The sequence below is a fragment of the Myotis yumanensis genome, unplaced genomic scaffold (assembly GCF_028538775.1).
Source record: "Myotis yumanensis isolate MYYU_CA2020_CCGP unplaced genomic scaffold, mMyoYum1.0.hap1 SCAF_2, whole genome shotgun sequence".
NCBI lineage: Eukaryota > Metazoa > Chordata > Mammalia > Chiroptera > Vespertilionidae > Myotis > Myotis yumanensis.
Genome location: NW_027223753.1, coordinates 134,931,102 through 134,946,317, shown reverse-complemented (window position 1 = coordinate 134,946,317; position 15,216 = coordinate 134,931,102). Strand labels below are relative to the sequence as shown.

Here is a 15,216-nt window from a genome sequence, read left to right as displayed (position 1 = left end):
AATTAAAAATAATAAAATAAATAAAACTGAAAAAAAAGAAAACCATGGCATTGAAGAAAAAGATTGAAGAATATATCAATAAATAAAAGGTAAGGATAAACCATGAAAAAATAATAATAAAATGTACTTATATGATTATTTATGTTTCCAGCTGTACTAACTTTTGTTGTTTTCCATGAAATACCATTTTTACTTATGAATGATTTTTTCAGACAATATCAAAACCTGTATCGCATTACCACAGTTGATTTAAAAAATGTGATACTCTCTACATATAATAGGATCCTGATTAAAAAAAATATATATGACATAAGTGTAAACTTTCTTTCTATTTGGCCTTTAAATGGAAGTTTACAAATTTTCACCAGTAGATGAGTGCCAAAGATGTTACATTTGTGGATTTCCACATATTCTTTGCTATACTTCAGAATTAATTATTTATGAAATGGCTGAGTCACAAGAAAGATGGAAGTTATACCCCAAAAGGGAAATATTATCATTGACTAAAGACTTGTATCTTCTAATAAAAATTTGTAATGTAAAGCATTACATTACAGTGATATTTTCTGATCACCTTTTTAGATGCATTTATAAACATTTAGGAAACAATGTTCTTTGTGTATATGTGTGTGTGTGTGTGTGTGTGTTGTTTAAATATTTTTATTTAGTTTTTACAGCTTTACAGATGTCCCCATTTCCTCCTTTGCCTCCTTCCACCCAGCCCCTGCCCCACCCCAGGTCTTCATCACATTATTGTCTGTGTCCATGGGCCATGCATATAAGTGTATATGCTCTTTGGTTAATCTCTTCCATCCTCTCCACCCGCTCCCTACTGACATCTGTCATTCTGTTGCATGCATTCATGCCGCTGGACCTATGTTGTTTGTCACTTTATTTTGTTCATTACATTCCACATATAAGTGAGATCATGTGATATTTGTCTTTCTCTAACTGGCTTATTTCTATTATAATAATCTCCAAGTCCATCCATGCAACTTTAAAAATCAGTTTCTTTATTTCATACCTGCTTTCATAAATGTTTTTCATTTATTCTCTGTCATGTACCCTTGGCTTGTGATGATATTTATAATGAGTCAGTCAGTAAAGGTGACTGGCTGAATTGATTTATGCCAGATGGATCTATCCCCTTCTCATATAAATGGCATGAACTCCATAAATCTAAGTTCTAAAGGTGTTAGCCAGTTTTAATGAAAGCACAGAAGTTCCCCCAAGATGAGTAAGCAATGCTGTTACTTTTTGTTTCCTTATCTTGTAAAGAACAAGAGGAGTTCTAAAGTACAGTTGACACAACTTTCCATTATTTCCTGGTTGCCTCTTGTATTATATGCCTTACACAATGACAATTTTTAAATTTATAAATATTTCACAGCATTACTAATATTGAGAGATCCTCGGACATTAGTTAGTAAACAGGCATGACTAAGACGACTAAGTTATATAGTCACTTTCTACCAGGCATTGAGTGAGAAATTTGCAATTTCATTTATTCTTCACAAGATTAGTACTAAAATGGTAATATCATTTATTATTTAAAGAAACAGAGACATTAGAGAAGTTAAGTTGTTCAGTTATATCACAGAGGGGGACTGAAGCAAGGATTTATATCTTTATTCTAGAGCACAAGATTTTAAACACAGTTTCTCATTCAATACACTTAGAAGACTATGTATATAAATAAATATACATTATAAAAAATTTGTACTCTAAATTTAAAAAGGTACATACATGATTTATTATGAACCTGCTTAATCACAGGAATAAAAAAAAATGTGGACATTAGCTATAAAGAAAGAATTAGGAAAATATTGAAACAATCTAGGCAATAGTTGAACAGAAAGCTCTATAAGACAGCAAAGCCGTAAGGCCATATGTATTTTCCCTAATTTAAGCACGTTCAACAAAAACTTTTTAAAAAGCTATGAAATTTTAACCTATGTCTTATTATAGATGCCTTAACAGATGCTAATATAGAATATAAATATGTTTTCAGACCAGGGCTGCCACATGGGGCTATGCAGATTGTGCAATGTATTACTCCAAAAGATGCCACTGACAGCATCATCTATGAGAAACCCAATTCCAGACTGATCTTATTGACATTGGAATGGAATAGTAAGAATAATGATTCCGTTAGGAAAATTCAGACTTGGAGAAAAGAAGAATAAATTACTTATTTAACATGCTTTCACACATCAAACTTTAATTCTTTTAAAGTTTTTTTGGGAGGGGAGTTGTAATGAAACTTGGTCTTTTTAATACTAACATAGATTTTGGAAAACTGAGCACCCATTCATGGACCTAGACCTACCTTAACCTTTAATTTTCAATGTTTCCAAGATAGCTATACGTTTTACTTTACAAGAATGAGGAAGTGATATTTTATGTTCCAAAGATGTGGTGATACTTCTGAGTGGGTTTTATTTCTATACCTAGAGCAATAAAATATATTTCACTTTCCTTTTTTGGCCCTTAATTTAATCATAATGAGTAACAAAAATTGATTTTATGTTTTACCAGGGAAATATTAGAGTAATAATAACTAGTATTTCCATTTAAAATCCTTAGAAGAGAGTTGCTAGTGGACAAAAGAAAAAAAAACAAAAGAGTTTTTGAAAAGAGCTACCTTTAACTTATTTTAAGAAAAATGCAAAATATTTAGAGCTGACAACATTTACAAAATGCTTTAATCAAAAAACAAGCCACATTTCTCAGAGCTCAAGAGGGATATAAATCTTAAACATTACTTTCTCTATATTCATTTTGACTGAAAGTATAAGTCATTCAAATGGCTAGTTAAATAAGATCATAATTACATTACATTTGAATTTGCATCTATAAACCATTCTTTCATGCCCTTACACTAATGTCTATTTAATGCTTGGTTGTTCATTGTTACAATTTTACATGAGTTCACTATTAAAAGGGTAATTTTAGTATAATGTAAAAGAGTTTTAATGATGTGTATGATGGGATTTATTATTTTTTGAATAAATACAATTTTGAGGTAACAACTAAAAGAAATCTTCCTTACAAGATGAGAAAAATGGCTACAAAGTTAAACATACCGACGTTACATTTTTTTCTTATTTCATTTATAGTCTACTAGTATAATTAAAAGGTGGAATTTCCTATAGAAAACAAATTTCAGATTAAGGCAATTCTGGTTTTGAAAAATATTTATGTTACAAATGTATTTCTTTGGCATATCTACTGTGTCTCTCTTCTCATTCATTGAGGGTTCTACATACTGAAGATGTAGGAGGTATGAGGGAAGACAAAATATGGTTTAATTTGATGGTTTTAAATGATGTATCTCAAAATAATGTGTTAATTCAAATCCAGACCCTCCCCCCAAAATACCTGTGACATATTGAAGACTTTGCAATGTTAGATGTTGTCTGTCGCAGATTTACAAACACATTATTTTAATGGGGAAATCTAAAAAATGAAAAGGGAGATGAATTTGTAGTTATTCCTCCTGCCTTGCCCCTACCAGGTGGCTCAGTTGGTTGGAACATCTTCCTGTGCACCAAAAGGGTTGCAGTTTGATTCCCATCAGAGCACAATACCTGGTTGCAGGTTTGATCTCTACTCAGGGTGCCTATGGGAGGTAACTGATGGATGTTTCTCACATCAGTGTCTCTCTCTCTCTCTCTCTCTTTCTCTCTCTCTCTCTCTCACTTCTTCTATGTCTAAAATTAATAAACGCATCCTTAGATGAGGATTAAAAATATTCGTATTTATTATGTTTTTAAAAATTTGCACTTACAATGTTTTTTTGTTTTGTTTTCAGAACTGAATGTTAATATGAAAGCACTGATGAAATAAAAGACTAGCGAAAGCTGTGCTTAAATAGAGAGCTTGTCTTTCTGTCTTTTGTGCTATTGTACTCTCCTCTTCAACACACCTCTGATTTAGGGAAATGATGAATCTTTTAGATTTGTGCACTATGGGGGAAATAACTGCAATTGAATTATCACATTACATAAAATTCAGTCATGTCTTTATCATTGAATAGAGAGTTATAGAGCACTTAAACAAGTCAGATAATTTACAAGACCCTGGAGATATGAAGTTTCCTACTCTTTAGGAGCTGGCACTAGTTAGAAAGCAGGGGACATGTTCAGTATGTTAAATATTAAGTTCTTAAGTGCTCTGCTAAAGATACTCCCAGAGTGTGATGGAACCCAGAGAGTTTACATGAAAATCAAATTACAGAGTCAGGGAAGGATTTAAAGAATAAGTAACAATTTGAAGAAGAGAAGCTAGGTTTTAAAGTTACTAGTAGTCAGATGAAGATATATGGAAAAAGTTACTGTAGGGATCAAGGAAAAGGGGGCCAAGGCATTATAATAAGAGACAATGGTGTGTGCCTCACAGCTATAGAACTTGTCCTGTAGGTCTGTAGAACAGGAATATATGCTGTGTGAAGGAAACATAAATTAGGGAGATAGTTTTATCAGGGTTATTAGAGTTTCTGATTACATTTTAGAATCTTTCTAAGTGAAGTTATCTAAGGATAGGATGAGGAAATATTCTAGGGTGAATTGAAATAAAGATCCAGTGAGACATTAAATACAGTATCACAGATAAGAATCAATAAGGTTCTGAACCAAGATACTTTCATGTAGTGTCAAGAATTAATTTGAAAGGTAGACTCACCAGGACTTCTCTTTCAACAGAAATGGAAAATGCAAGATAAAAGATGGCTCATGAAGCAATGTCACTAAAGAGGTTGGAGGGCATGGCCAACAAATAAAAACTATGGATGAGCAGACAGAAGAACAATCTCCTTTTTTAGTTATATGATAATTAAGGCAGGTGACATGATTGTAAATGGATTAAGTTCTAAGGAGTTACATAGAAAATTAAAGGAGATTTTATTAATAGCTTTAATTTTCTCACTTAGGTAGATGGCAAAATTAATCCATTATAGTTGAGAAGGAGATGGGGGAAGGTGTTAAAGGAGATTGATAAGTATTTGGAATGACTGATAAAAGGAGTGGGGGAAGGAGATAATTAGGGATTCTGCACACCCTTTAGGTCTCACTACTAAAGAAAGATATGTATATTGTACTTTTTTGTAATTTGCTTTTCAAAAATTGTGGTGCAGGTATAAGTAATGACTAATATAAATATGACCTATTGGGCATTAGCTGGTTTGGCTGAGTGGAGAGAGCATTGGCCTGTGGACTGAAGAATCCTGAGTTCAATTCCGTCAAGGGCACATGCCAGGGTTGTGGGCTCAAGCCCCAGTAGGGAGCATGCAGGAAGCAGCCAATCAATGATTCTCTCTCCTCATTGATGTTTCTATCTCTCTTTCCCTCTCCCTTTCTCTCTGAAATCAATAAAAATATATTAAAAATAAATAAACAAATAAATAAATAAATAAATAAATAAATAAATAAATAAGACTTATTGTCATGGATTGCAAAAAGGAAGGAAGTATGGTTACTAGATTTGAATAAGCTCAGGAATTTTAAAGGTAGAGTTCTGAAGAATAATTCAACAGACATTATCCTGCAGTAAGTCAAACTTACTTTCTGAGCACTTACTGTATGCTATACATTATGCAAACATGAGCTTCTATGCTTTTATTTTTAAATATATTTTTATTGATTTCAGAGATGAAGGGAGAGAGAAAGAGATATAGAAACATCAATGAGGAGAGAGAATCATCACTTGCCTGATTTCTGAACACAACCCAGGCATGTGCCTTGACTGGGAATAGAACAACTGACCTCCTGATCCTCAACCACTCAGCCATGCCGGCTGGGCAAACATGAGCTTCTTTAATAAGTTTAAAATCTTAAGAGGAATATGCTCTTGAGGTTTACTTATAATATCAAAGAATTAAACAGCATTTGAAGTCATAATAGTAATTTCTTTTATCATAGTCATATCTAAAGTACTTGGATATTCACTTTACTTTTAAAAAGTGAAAATTGTTAATTTTCTTAACAGAACCACATTTCTCATGTCATCATATATAACTAGAGGCCCAGTGCATGAAATTCATGGCTGTGTGTCCCTCAGCCCAGCCTGCACCCTCTCCAATCTGGGACCCCTTGAGGGATGTCTGGCTGCCCGTTTAGGCCTGATCCCGGTGGGGACATCCCTCTCACAATCCAGGACTGCTGGCTCCCAACCGTTCACCTGCCTGCCTGCCTGATTGCCTCTAACTGCTTCTGCCTGCCAGCCTGATCACCCCCTAAACACTCCCCTGCCAGCCTGATTGATGCCTAACTGCTCCCTTGCTGGCCTGATTGCCCCTAACTGACCTCCCCTACAGGCCTGGTCACCCCTAACTGCCCTTCCCTGTTGGCTCAGTCACCCTTAACTGCCCTCCCTTGCCAGCCTGGTTGCCCCTATCTGTCCTCCCCTGCAGGCCTGGTTCCCCCCAGCTGCCCTCCCCTGCAGGCCTGGTTTCCCCCAACTGCTCTGCCCTGCATTCCTGCTTGCCCCCAACTGCCCTTCCTTGCCGGCTATCTTGTGTCCACATGGGGGTGGCCATTGTGTGTGTTGGAGTGATGGTCAATTTGCATATTACTCTTTTATTAGATAGGATATACATAAATGCATATATATGGATTACATATAGGAGATGTTTGACTTGCTAAGACATTCTGAAAAGAACTGTGATATTGCTTGATTATTTTTATATTGATTTGACTAAGCATGACTTTGAGTAACTGTGTTCCTCTGTTTGCACATAAATATGACTAAAAGATGGATATTCCTACTCAGAAAATAGGAAGAATTACAACTAAGTAGTAAAGTGATTAGAATAGACTTGGAACAAACTTTCTTACAGATTATTTATTAACACTCATCAGAAATAAGGGGGGTATATTGGAAACATTTATTCTGTTTTTCACAAGATGAACCCAGATCAACTGAAAACACTCCTAAACTGTCAAGATTAATATCCTAAACCTGAAATAGTTCAAATGAACAATGTGAGCTCAAATTGTGAGTATGATAAGCTATTTGATTACATTCTGTTTTAAATAAAACTACCAGCGCTACTTATACTGCAGAAATATCCTAGAGGAAAAAGAACTTGAGTAACAGAAAAGAGTCTATATGTCAGCACTTTGCTTTGAAAACATTACAGTATAACATGAAGTTTTAAAAGATATCTTTTCATATCAAAGTAAAAGACCTTCACCCTTCAACAATATTCCCAATGGTTCCAATGGTTATAAACAATTTCTTCAGCAGAATTTGAAATGCCTCTTCCAGTCTGAAGGAAACCAGGCCATTCTCAAAAGGGACAAGTCCAAAAGAAACAAAGTATAGCAATTTAAATCACTTGAAGACAAAATATTATTCCTTTTTGATTGAATCCCCTGGAAACTGAGCCACCTGCCTAGCTAATCCTATGACTGGCATATACCAACCACTTAAACATTTTTTTGCATGAATCAATGAGCAAATGAAAGGAACACGTATGGGCTCTCTTTAGTGTTAAATAAACTTGGATGACAAAAAGCTCTGTAGCAGTGAAAATTAAACCAGACACACTCTTCTTATTTGTAAAATTGGAATAATAATACCTCTAATAAGATGGGTAAATGCTTCAAGTGAGATGTTTATGCACATCGCCCAGGATTTTTTCTGTATAATACAAAAGTTTATAAATAAATGTAAATCCCTTCATTCTTCTTTCCTAACACATTTTCTGGTAACTGGATCCATAATTTCATAAGAGAGAGTTTTCATTAAGTAGTAAAATATGGTTTAGATTTTTTCTGTATGTAAATTGTACTGTATTAAAGCATTTTAAACCTTCTTAACTTTTGAATTCATAAATATTGGGAGAATCCTACATTTGCAGCCAGAACAAGTAGTTAAATAACCAAACATATAGGGTTAACCACTTTCTTGCAAAACTACCAGTTGGATTGTATATTTAAACAAACCTATACAGAAATCCAATTTTCCAAAACATTAAATCAATCTGAAGAAATAATGGAGATTAAAATCTAATATGTTTGGAATGCAAAATACAATAAACTCTTACTCCAGCAGAGATGGGTTAATTTTGGGGATGTGAAAGCTGCTGTGGGACTTAAGGTAAGATAAGCTTTGAATTTGATTGAAAGGTTGGAAACTTGAAAAATTAATAGTAAATTGGAGCATGTCACTGAAACAGAACAGAAATTGACATTCTCAGAGGCAGAGAAATGCTGGCTTATAAGCCAGTATATAATGATCAAAACTGTAGGGAGTATTTAAAATGTAAACAATAAATAAAATTGACATAGTATACTAGAAAGAGTTAATGGCAAAGTGGACTTTCACTGTTAATAATTGTTAATATTAATAATTACACATCTATGTGAAAGTGAAAATATATATATATATATATTTATACTGGAGGAAGTATCTCCAAATTCCATTCCCAAGTATAGTAGGACTTAGAATGTCAGAAAGAACCACAATCACCCTGTCGGTATGTCTCATGGTTGAGCATAGACCTATGAACCAGGGGGTCATTCGATTCTGGTTAGGGCACATGCTGGGGGTTCGGGCAGGTTGTAAGCTTGATCTCCAGTGTGGGGCATGCAGGAGGCAGCTGATCCATGACTCTTTCTCATCATTCATGTTCCTCTCTGATTATATATATGTATATATATATATATTAGAGGCCCGGTGCACAAAAATTTGTGCACTCGGGGTGGGGGGTCCCTCAGCCTGGCCTGTGCCCTCTTGCAGTCTGGGACCCTTCAGGGGATGACCACCTGCTGGCTTAGGCCTGCTCCCTGGGAGATTGGGCCTAAGATGGCAATCAGACATCCCTCTGGCAGCCCGGCAGCCTTCGGGGGATGTCCATTTGCCAGCGGGGAGCAGGCCTAAGCTGCAGTCAGACATCCTTAGCGCTGCTGAGGAGGCAGGAGAAGCTCCCATCACCACCTCTGTACTGGCAGCCATCAACCTGGCTTGTGGCTGAGCAGAGCTGCCCCATGTGGGAGCACACTGACCACCAGAGGGCAGCTCCTGCATTGAGCGTCTGCCCCCTGGTGGTCAGTGTGTGTCATAGTGACCAGTCATTCCCAGTCTTTCTGCTGTTAGGGTCAGTTTGCATATTACCCTTTTACTATATAAGATAGAGGCCTGGTGCACGGGTGGGGGCCGGCTGGTTTGCCTTGAAGGGTGTCCCGGATCAGGGTGGGGGTCCCGCTTGGGTGCCTGGCCAGTGTGGGTGAGGGGCTGATGGCTGTTTTCAGCTGTTCACACCCCCTTCAGGGTGGGGGTCCCCACTGGGGTGCCTGGCCAGTCTGGGTGAGGGGCTGAGGGCCGTTTTCAGGCTGGCCGGCAACTGAAATTCCCAGCCTCTCCTTTTTTTCTTTTTTTTTCTTTTTTATTCTCGGATTGATTTACCTTCTATAATTGAAACATTGTTGCTGTCACTGGAGCTGAGAGCTGGCTGCAGCTCCGTGGCCACGGCCGGCTGAAAGCAGGTATCTGGGGTTTGTTTAGCTTCTATAATTGAAACATTGTTGCTTTTGGGCTCAGAGCTGGGCCACAGCAGCTGGGGAACCTTGGCTTCCTCCATCACTGGAGCAAGCAAGCCTCCTGCTTGCTTCAGCTGCATGGCTGCCGGCCACCATCTTGGTTGGGTTAATTTGCATATCGCCCTGATTAGCCAATGGGAAGCATAGCAGAGGTATGGTTAATTACCCTTTTTGTCTTTTTGTCTTTTATTAGATAGGAGATATATATATTAAAGAACCACAGTCAAGCTTTTGGAAGAGCAATTTATAGACCTAATGGCTCAAACCACCATACACAGTACCAGTGAATTCTCTTTTGGGGAAGGTGACCAGACATGAAAATGAGAAAGTAGTGGCTTTTCTAGAGGAATAACTCTCTCCAGATACATTTCTGTGGTCAAGATCATAAACACAATTGTAAACTTAGGGAGCCAGAAATTATGCCATTGTGCTGTTACGTGGATTCTAACAATGAAGTCCCAGTGAGTTCCAATAATTAATTTTCCCAACCATAATTAAGATGGTATTTAGAGTAGTGCTCTGCAAACTTTAATGTCCATAGGAATCACTTTGCAATCTCATTAAAAATGCAGATTTTGACTGAGTAGGTCTGAGAGGGGGACTGGAATTCAGCATCTTTAACAAACTCCTAGATAATGCTGCCAGTGTACAGAGAAAACTGAATAACAAGGATGTGGCCAATGGTAGCCTTGGACTCAAATTGGAGTGTAACATTCAATTGGCTTCCAGAGTAGCACATTGTGTCAAAAGTTAGTCTGCTCTGATTGCCTAATCACTTATTCTCTTGGATTTTAAAGATTGTAACAAAATGGGTTAATATGGTATTCACCCTCAGATGGCTGAGAAATATCATGCTTCAAGATAACACCAAAGTCTCTTTAGTTACGACGATGCAGAGTTTGATGCAGTTGTTCTGGGGAGCTTAAATAATAATGATATGTGGTTGCTTGGGGCAAATTTTAAAAATAATGATAACCATCCCAGTTCAGTTAACTCAGAAAGTCAACAGTAGATTCCAGTGTGAAATCACCCATGGTTAGGGTCTAGTTGTTCTTACTCACCTTACTAGAGCCAGGAACCTAGAGGAAAGGAGAATTAGAACCAAAAACCTCATATCTCCTCAGCAATTTTCGTTTCTCAAGTTTCAAGTTCAAAAAAGAATCACTGATGGGCGAGTAAGACAGGCTGACCTGGGTAACAGCACCAAAGTGTCAGGGTGCTGTAACTGAGTCTAAGCTCAAACCACTTGCTGCATGACAGCCATGAGACCAGTGACTGACTGGTGTTGGGTCAAGGAAAGTGACTTTATTCAGAAAGCCAGCAAGCCAAGAAGATGGTGGACTAGCATCCTAAAGAATCATCTTGCGAAAGCACAGAATTCAAACTTCTTTTACATGAAGGAAGGGAAAATGTGAGGAGTTTGAGGTTGCCTGATGACTGCAGGCATCTGGGTGCCAGCCGAGGTCAGAGGAAGATTGCCTTGTTCTTAGTCTGTTGACTCTAGTTGATGTGAGTCTGGCCATGAGGTTAAACAATACATACTTTCCTTACATCCTCAGGAAAGGCACGTTTTATAAAACTCAAGTTGAAAGCAGAATTCTTCTAATGATTACCATGTCCACATACAACTAAGCAGAAGATATTAAACATGGGAACAAAGTAGGCTTGAACAAGATGGAGTCAGAGAAGCAGAGCATTTCCCTTTTACAGTATGATCATCCAAGTAGAGGAGAGAGATCTCAAGATCAAAATTAAAAATTATGCTGCACTGCTCTCCCCCCTAACCTCCTGGAAAATTGATATATGTTGACTCAAGGGAATCAAGGGAAACTGCAATGAGAATGAAAGAAAAAATATATTAATCAAAAACTTTATCATTCTCTCTTCCTATACCAATTAAAGAAAATTACTTATTTGGGAGCTTTAGGTCTCACTGAATCACCCAACTGCAAAGAGAGGTTCAAGATAACTACTTGAAAGATGTGTTTGCTTAGAACAGAAAATGAAAAAAAGTGAACAGAACTGGAGGAGCAAGGCTCTGGGGTAAGTCTACACTGGAAGGAATTTTTGGCATTACAGTCTCTTTGCAAGCTCTAATTGACTGGACCAAACAAACAAAGGCTTACAAAACTTTCATTCAATGATGAAAACTTTGATTTTCTGAGCTCATATGTGCTTTTGTAAATAAGACATATAACTGTTTTTTAAATTAACAAATAATTCTACTTCAAGTCAAAATAATAGGGCGGTAATGCATAGTTTATCCAATTATTTTTTCTAAAGTTATTATGAAATGAAGTGTTATATTTTCTCTGATGTGAATTTTTAGAGCCTATTACAGTTCATATTAATATATATAACACACTAAATTACAGTTACTGTGTTCAAGTAGTTAATATTCTCAGGCCTTATAAAATCTTAAATACATACAGAGGTTTAAAATTGTGTTCTACCGGTTTAATTAGTGATTGATCAGTTCATATACAGGCTAAGAGTTAATGATGCACATTAAAAATTCTTTCCCATCAAATAAGCTATTGTTAGATTTTGATAATATTTTCTTAAATAAAATCCCATATTTTTAATTCATTAAATTAAAAATATCTTTAATATATGATTTTCTCCCTGTGTGAGTTTTTTATACCCACATATACACTAAGGGAAATGTCCTGTTTTACAAATCTACATATAAGATGTACTACTAATTTCTAATTGCAAATACATTATTTATTTTCTGGTTTTCTTTTTTATTGTTTAAAGTATTACAAATAGTAGTACATATGTCTACTTTTCCACCCATTGACCATCCCCCAGCTTCCCCAACTCCCACCCAGCACATGCCCTCACTCCCGCTCTAGTGTCTGTGTCATTGGTTATGCTTATATACAAGCACACAAGTCCTTTGGTTTTCCCCTCTCCTCACCCAACCCTCCCTTGCTTTCCTGCTGAATTTTGATAGTCTTGTTGATGCTTCTTTGAATGTATCTATCCAATTTTAACAACACCATTTATTGAAGAGACTGTCTTGACTCCATTTTATGTTCATCAGTTTATGATGTTCTTTTATATTCCACAAATGAGTGAGATCATGTGATATTTATCTTTCTCTGACTGGCTTATTTCACTTAGCATAATGCTCTCCAGCTCCATCCATGCTGTTGCAAATGGTAAGAATTCCTTCTTTTTTACAGCAGCATAGTATTTCATCGTGTAGATGTACCACAGTTTTCTAATTCACTCATAAGCTGATGGGCACTTAGGCTGTTTCCAAATCTTAGCTATGGTAAATTGTGCTGCTATGAATATAGGGGTGCACATATCTTTCTGATTGGTGTTTCTGCTTTCGTGGGATATATTCCTAGAAGGGGGATTATTGGGTCAAATGGAAGTTCCATTTTTAATTTCTTGAGGAAACTCCATACTGTTTTCCACAGCGGCTGCACCAGTCTGCATTCTCACCGGCAGTGCAAGAGGATTCCTTTTTCTCTACATCTTCTCCAGCACTTGTCATTTGTTGATTTGTTGATGATAGCCATTCTGACAGGTGTGAGATGTTACCATATTGTTGATTTGATTTGCATCTCTTGGATGATTAGTGACTTTGAGCATGTTTTCATATGTCTCTCGGCCTTCTGTATGTCCTCTTTCCAAAAGTGTCTATTTATGTCCTTTGCCCATTTTTTGATTGGATTGTTTATCTTTCTTTTGTTAAGTTGTATGAGTTCCTTGTAAATTTTGGAGATTAAACCTTATTGAAGATAACATTGGCAAATATGTTCACGCATACAATGGGCTTTCTTGTTGTTTTGTTGATGGTTTCTTTTGCTGTGCAGAAAATTTTAATTTTTTTTTTTTCAACTTAAAAATTAGCCTGCTATATTTGATCAAACATTTAATTAACTCACTCCTAATGCCTTGGCAGGGCCAGACCAAATAAATGATTTTGTGGACCTCGTACGGCCCGAGGGCCAGACGGTCCCACCCGGGATAGAGGGACAGAGACAAGGCGCGCGGAAGCCAGAGCTGCGGAGTGTGGAGTGGGGCGGGCGGGGCTGGCACTCAGGAGCTGGGGTCCTTTTTCCTCTTCTGGAATCTCCGGAACTTGCCCTGAATGGCCAGGGCAGCCTTCTCTGTCTCCGGTGCTGTCAGGTGATGTCCACCTCCTCCTCCCCCCCCTCGGCCTTCTTGGCATTGCCAGCTTCCCCCTTTTCCTCTGGGCCAGGTGCCTGGTTGGCTGCTGGGGATGTTTTGGTGTTAAGCTTTGTATCATAAAGATGGTTCTGTCAACCCCTCGCCTCAGGATAGTTTGTCAGTATTGTCTTGGCAAAGCACCTCGCTCATCTCGGCGGATGGACAAATGGGCGGACTGACGGAGCGGGCAGCACGTGCAGCGTGGCGTGGGCCTGGGGCGACGGCGGGAGCTGCGGGCTGGGCACGGTTGCCGGGGGAGGCGAGGAGCGTCAGTGCGGGGCCTCCGCTCCGCGCCCGCGCCCGCGCCCGCTCGCTCCCGCCGGACCCGCCGCCTGGGTCGCAGCGGTCAGGTCGCAGCCCCTCTGTACCCGCCCCGAAAATTTTAATTTTGATGTAGTCCCATTTGTTTATTTTGTCCTTAGTTTCCATTTCCCTGGGAGTTGTGTCAGTAGATATTTCTACAACAAATGTTTGCTATTTTGCTGCCTATGGCTTCTTCTAAGAATTTTATGGTTTCCCATCCTACAATTAAGTCATTTACCCATTTTGAGTTTATTTTTGGGTATGGTGTAAGTTGTGGGCCTAGTTTCATTTTTTTTTTTTGCATGTATCTATCCAATTTTAAAAATACCATTTATTGAAGAGACTGTCTTGACTCCATTTTATACTCTTGACTCCTTTGTCAAATATTAATTGCGCGTAATGGCTTGGGTTGATTTCTGGTTCTCTTTTCTGTTCCAGTGGTCTATATGTCTATTCTTGTGCTAGTACCAGGCAGTTTTGAGAACTGTAGATTGGTAATATAGCTTGATATCTGGTATCGCGATCCCTCCAACTTTGAGAATGAATTTAAATCTTTCCACAATATTATTAGAGTGTGTGTGTGTATATATATACTAGAAATTCTATTTTCATATTTGTTTTTAGCTTTTAATACTAGATGGGAAGGATCAAAATAATGTAATCATGTTCTTTCATTAAAAAACAACAACAAATAAACCTGAGGCCTAAAGGACTAAGTCTAACCTCAAAAGTAGATATAGATATGAAAAAAATAAGAATCCACTGATTATAAATATGTGTTGCAGCATTGGAGTGCCTTTTATATATAGATTTGTATGGCTAACTTTTTTATTTAATAATTCCATTACTGTGTTACCAAATGTTTCCTTTATGGACTTGAATTAACAAATGTTGGTGCTTTCTGAAATGAAGCAAATCATATACTCTGGGCCTTAAGTAAAGCAATATAAAATATAACTTTATATAAAATTTATTCTGAAAATCTACAATAGTAATTCACATTATGGACGTATAGGTATTCTAAAGCATCCTGCAAAACAGATTGTGTATTGTTGAGTTACAATTATTTCCAAATATTTTTAAATGTATAGCCTTTTATTTGTTATCATTATTTGTTGTTGTTTTAGATTGGTTTTTCTTTGAAGCATATGTTGTGGAACCTAACAGACAATGAATTAGT

At 37.3% G+C, this 15,216-nt stretch overlaps 1 pseudogene; it reads right to left on the bottom strand.

Moving 5' to 3' along the window:
• Nucleotides 1-13,421: 13,421 nt before the first annotated feature.
• On the bottom strand, nt 13,422-13,972 carry LOC139002094 (Purkinje cell protein 4-like protein 1; annotated as a pseudogene).
• Between the last annotated feature and the right edge of the window lie 1,244 nt (nt 13,973-15,216).